This window comes from Schistocerca gregaria, unplaced genomic scaffold (assembly GCF_023897955.1).
Source record: "Schistocerca gregaria isolate iqSchGreg1 unplaced genomic scaffold, iqSchGreg1.2 ptg000713l, whole genome shotgun sequence".
Lineage (NCBI taxonomy): Eukaryota > Metazoa > Arthropoda > Insecta > Orthoptera > Acrididae > Schistocerca > Schistocerca gregaria.
This window is the reverse complement of record NW_026062091.1, coordinates 52501-57500: the sequence shown is the minus strand read 5'-3', so window position 1 is coordinate 57500 and position 5000 is coordinate 52501. Positions and strand designations below refer to the sequence as shown.

At 53.2% G+C, this 5000-nt stretch overlaps 1 non-coding gene across 1 annotated transcript; it reads left to right on the top strand.

Moving 5' to 3' along the window:
• The first annotated feature begins 2806 nt into the window (after positions 1 to 2806).
• LOC126320283 (small subunit ribosomal RNA) lies at positions 2807 to 4699 on the top strand. The gene has a single exon (XR_007558017.1). It is a non-coding gene; the product is annotated as a small subunit ribosomal RNA (ribosomal RNA).
• Positions 4700 to 5000: the final 301 nt, after the last annotated feature.

Below are 5000 nucleotides of genomic sequence, written 5' to 3'. Positions count from 1 at the left end.
AACCTAACTGTGGCTGTACCAGATTATCGCTTAACCTAACTGTGGCTGTACCAGATTATCGCTTAACCTAACTGTGGCTGTACCAGATTATCGCTTAACCTAACTGTGGCTGTACCAGATTATCGCTTAACCTAACTGTGGCTGTACCAGATTATCGCTTAACCTAACTGTGGTTGTACCAGATTATCCCTTAACCTAACTCAATTTGTCCCTTAACCTAACTCAATTTGTCCCTTAACCTAACTCAATTTGTCCCTTAACCTAACTCAATTTGTCCCTTAACCTAACTCAATTTGTCCCTTAACCTAACTCAATTTGTCCCTTAACCTAACTCAATTTGTCCCTTAACCTAACTCAATTTGTCCCTTAACCTAACTCAATTTGTCCCTTAACCTAACTCAATTTGTCCCTTAACCTAACTCAATTTGTCCCTTAACCTAACTCAATTTGTCCCTTAACCTAACCCACGTTGTCCCTTAACCTAACTCAATTTGTCCCTTAACCTAACTCAATTTGTCCCTTAACCTAACTCAATTTGTCCCTTAACCTAACTCAATTTGTCCCTTAACCTAACTCAATTTGTCCCTTAACCTAACTCAATTTGTCCCTTAACCTAACCCACGTTGTCCCTTAACCTAACCCACGTTGTCCCTTAACCTAACCCACGTTGTCCCTTAACCTAACCCACGTTGTCCCTTAACCTAACCCACGTTGTCCCTTAACCTAACCCACGTTGTCCCTTAACCTAACCCACGTTGTCCCTTAACCTAACCCACGTTGTCCCTTAACCTAACCCACGTTGTCCCTTAACCTAACCCACGTTGTCCCTTAACCTAACCCACGTTGTCCCTTAACCTAACCCACGTTGTCCCTTAACCTAACCCACGTTGTCCCTTAACCTAACCCACGTTGTCCCTTAACCTAACCCACGTTGTCCCTTAACCTAACCCACGTTGTCCCTTAACCTAACCCACGTTGTCCCTTAACCTAACCCACGTTGTCCCTTTGCCTAACATAGTTCACTGCTCGGAATCTCTGGTGTCGTTGTTATCCTCATGTAGATGTCTTGCGAGTGTTGCTTACTTTCCACATATTCCCGCTATCCACTGTCAATTGTACTGCAATAGGACTATATCGCCCCCCCCCCCTCTGCCCCTCTCTTTGTGTCTCCGTCCTCTCAAGCTGGTCGGTCTGGCGTTTGAGTGTTAAATGAGCCTCGCAGCTGTTCAGTTGCGTTCAGATGTCGACGCCCTCAGTGTACGTCGTGGTATGGTCTGTGTCCATTGTCCGCTGATGTCGTACGCGTAACCCACACGCTGTACCGATCATCGGTAGTTACGTACAGAGTGAAGTAGTGTGATACGTGTGACCGTACGCTGGCTGTGCCCAACGGTGTCGAATCTCAATTTCCATATGTTGTGCTCGATGCTACTTGTCTCGTCTCCCAATAACAGCTAGGTTGCACTGTGGTACGCCGTAGAGGCGTGTGGGAGGAACGTACGAACGCATTGTATGTCACCCTGGGTCGCTGGGGGTGGTGGTGCGGTGAGTCAGGTCAGGTCAGCGTGAGCCGTGTGATGTAGTGACGCGTGTATTCCGACTTTGTCGTATTGCCTCACACAAAGTGCTACCCTGGTGGACCGCGTTCCATATCTGGGACATGCCGCAGATGCCGGTTGACAGTGGATCGCGGAAGGGACATCGCATACGTGCGCGGGCCACCTTCCACGTGTTCTCTTCTGCACATGTCGCAGTGTGTATGTGGTCTGATGTAGCGTGTCGTGACACATGACATCCTGGCATGCAAGAATTGTTGAATTCGCAAATGTAGGTGGACATCTACGTTTACTGCCCAAGATACGCAAATGAACTGGAAATCCGTTGTTGAGCGGTTGTTCACGCTGGAGGTGAATCTGTGATGGCGACGATCGGTACAGCTATTAACCGGTTGTTTCAGCGGTAACCGCCACATCCACACACGTGACTAGGCCCATGTGGGTATGAAGCGATACGCGGCGGTGGCTTGGTGGGACTGTTCCCGGCCGGTGAAGGGGGGCCGCCCGGCGTGTTGGCCGCGCGCTGCGTGGGCGCACGCGCAACAGGCGGCTGGTGGGGGGCGCCGAGTGGCAGGAGCGCCAGCCGACGGGCTCGGCAGGCGGCGCAGCTACGCTGCGGCGCACCCTGCACGCGGCGCCTGGCGGCCAAAGTTGGTTCAGCCGAGCCCGGTGCGAAGCGCGGTGGACATCTGCAGTGTGCTGGTCTGATTGAGGACTGTGTGCGTTGAGGATGCGCCGCCGCCTGGCACTCGGCGCCGCGACGCCGTCTGCTGCTCGGTCGCCCCAGCGGTTCTCGCAGGTGGTTTGTATCGCAGTTGTGCGGACGTGTTGGCGCGTGCGCTGTGCTGGGAGAGTTCGCTTCTGCACCCAAGTGGGGCTTTGCCCTTGTGTGGCGCTGGCGTTGGAGCTGCCGGTCACCATAGGTGGCGCGTGTTGTCTCCCGCCGGCAATGCCACGACAGCACGCTCCCGGGCCTCTGTCGGCAGCGGCAAGCTCAGTTGGGAGCAAGGGTGTTCGCACTAAAACCGTCTACTCGCCTAACTCCGGGCGATTGCGCCTCTCTCGAAACCGACCAAGTACCTAGGACGGCGCTGCGCGCCGCCGGGACCTGAGAGGGTTTCGAGGTGTATCGTGCAGGGGAGCTCGGCCTCCTCCTGTTTGCAGAATAATTGAGCGGACGCTTGCGTGTTCGCGCGGGCCCCCGGGACACACTCCCGGGCGGCCGGCTGCTCAGCTCTAGTTGACGCAGCTCCCTGGTTGATCCTGCCAGTAGTCATATGCTTGTCTCAAAGATTAAGCCATGCATGTCTCAGTACAAGCCGCATTAAGGTGAAACCGCGAATGGCTCATTAAATCAGTTATGGTTCCTTAGATCGTACCCACGTTACTTGGATAACTGTGGTAATTCTAGAGCTAATACATGCAAACAGAGTCCCGACCAGAGATGGAAGGGACGCTTTTATTAGATCAAAACCAATCGGATTGGCTTGTCTGGTCCGTTTGCCTTGGTGACTCTGAATAACTTTGGGCTGATCGCACGGTCCTCGTACCGGCGACGCATCTTTCAAATGTCTGCCTTATCAACTGTCGATGGTAGGTTCTGCGCCTACCATGGTTGTAACGGGTAACGGGGAATCAGGGTTCGATTCCGGAGAGGGAGCCTGAGAAACGGCTACCACATCCAAGGAAGGCAGCAGGCGCGCAAATTACCCACTCCCGGCACGGGGAGGTAGTGACGAAAAATAACGATACGGGACTCATCCGAGGCCCCGTAATCGGAATGAGTACACTTTAAATCCTTTAACGAGTATCTATTGGAGGGCAAGTCTGGTGCCAGCAGCCGCGGTAATTCCAGCTCCAATAGCGTATATTAAAGTTGTTGCGGTTAAAAAGCTCGTAGTTGGATTTGTGTCCCACGCTGTTGGTTCACCGCCCGTCGGTGTTTAACTGGCATGTATCGTGGGACGTCCTGCCGGTGGGGCGAGCCGAAGGGGTGCTTTCGCGTCCCGAGGCGGACCCCGTTTAAATCCTACCAGGGTGCTCTTTGTTGAGTGTCTCGGTGGGCCGGCACGTTTACTTTGAACAAATTAGAGTGCTTAAAGCAGGCAAGCCCGCCTGAATACTGTGTGCATGGAATAATGGAATAGGACCTCGGTTCTATTTTGTTGGTTTTCGGAACCCGAGGTAATGATTAATAGGGACAGGCGGGGGCATTCGTATTGCGACGTTAGAGGTGAAATTCTTGGATCGTCGCAAGACGAACAGAAGCGAAAGCATTTGCCAAGTATGTTTTCATTAATCAAGAACGAAAGTTAGAGGTTCGAAGGCGATCAGATACCGCCCTAGTTCTAACCATAAACGATGCCAGCCAGCGATCCGCCGCAGTTCCTCCGATGACTCGGCGGGCAGCCTCCGGGAAACCAAAGCTTTTGGGTTCCGGGGGAAGTATGGTTGCAAAGCTGAAACTTAAAGGAATTGACGGAAGGGCACCACCAGGAGTGGAGCCTGCGGCTTAATTTGACTCAACACGGGAAACCTCACCAGGCCCGGACACCGGAAGGATTGACAGATTGATAGCTCTTTCTTGATTCGGTGGGTGGTGGTGCATGGCCGTTCTTAGTTGGTGGAGCGATTTGTCTGGTTAATTCCGATAACGAACGAGACTCTAGCCTGCTAACTAGTCGCGTGACATCCTTCGTGCTGTCAGCGATTACTTTTCTTCTTAGAGGGACAGGCGGCTTCTAGCCGCACGAGATTGAGCAATAACAGGTCTGTGATGCCCTTAGATGTTCTGGGCCGCACGCGCGCTACACTGAAGGAATCAGCGTGTCTTCCTAGGCCGAAAGGTCGGGGTAACCCGCTGAACCTCCTTCGTGCTAGGGATTGGGGCTTGCAATTGTTCCCCATGAACGAGGAATTCCCAGTAAGCGCGAGTCATAAGCTCGCGTTGATTACGTCCCTGCCCTTTGTACACACCGCCCGTCGCTACTACCGATTGAATGATTTAGTGAGGTCTTCGGACTGGTACGCGGCATCGACTCTGTCGTTGCCGATGCTACCGGAAAGATGACCAAACTTGATCATTTAGAGGAAGTAAAAGTCGTAACAAGGTTTCCGTAGGTGAACCTGCGGAAGGATCATTACCGACTAGACTGCATGTCTTTCGATGTGCGTGTCGTGTCGTGTCGCGCAACACGCTACCTGTACGGCAGTGGCCGTGCGCCGCGTGCGGAACCACGCGTGCCTCTCAAAACTAGCGGAAGTGTTGTTGTTGTGTGGTACGAGCGCTGAAGCTCTGGAGCGGCTGGCCTGCGGTACCTGGCGCCTGGCGCCGGTTTTGAATGACGTTCGCCCGAGTGCCTGTCCGCTCCGGTGTGGAGCCGTACGACGCCCATCGGCTGTGAGGCCGTTGGACACAAAAAAAAAATAGTGGAACAGGGGCCG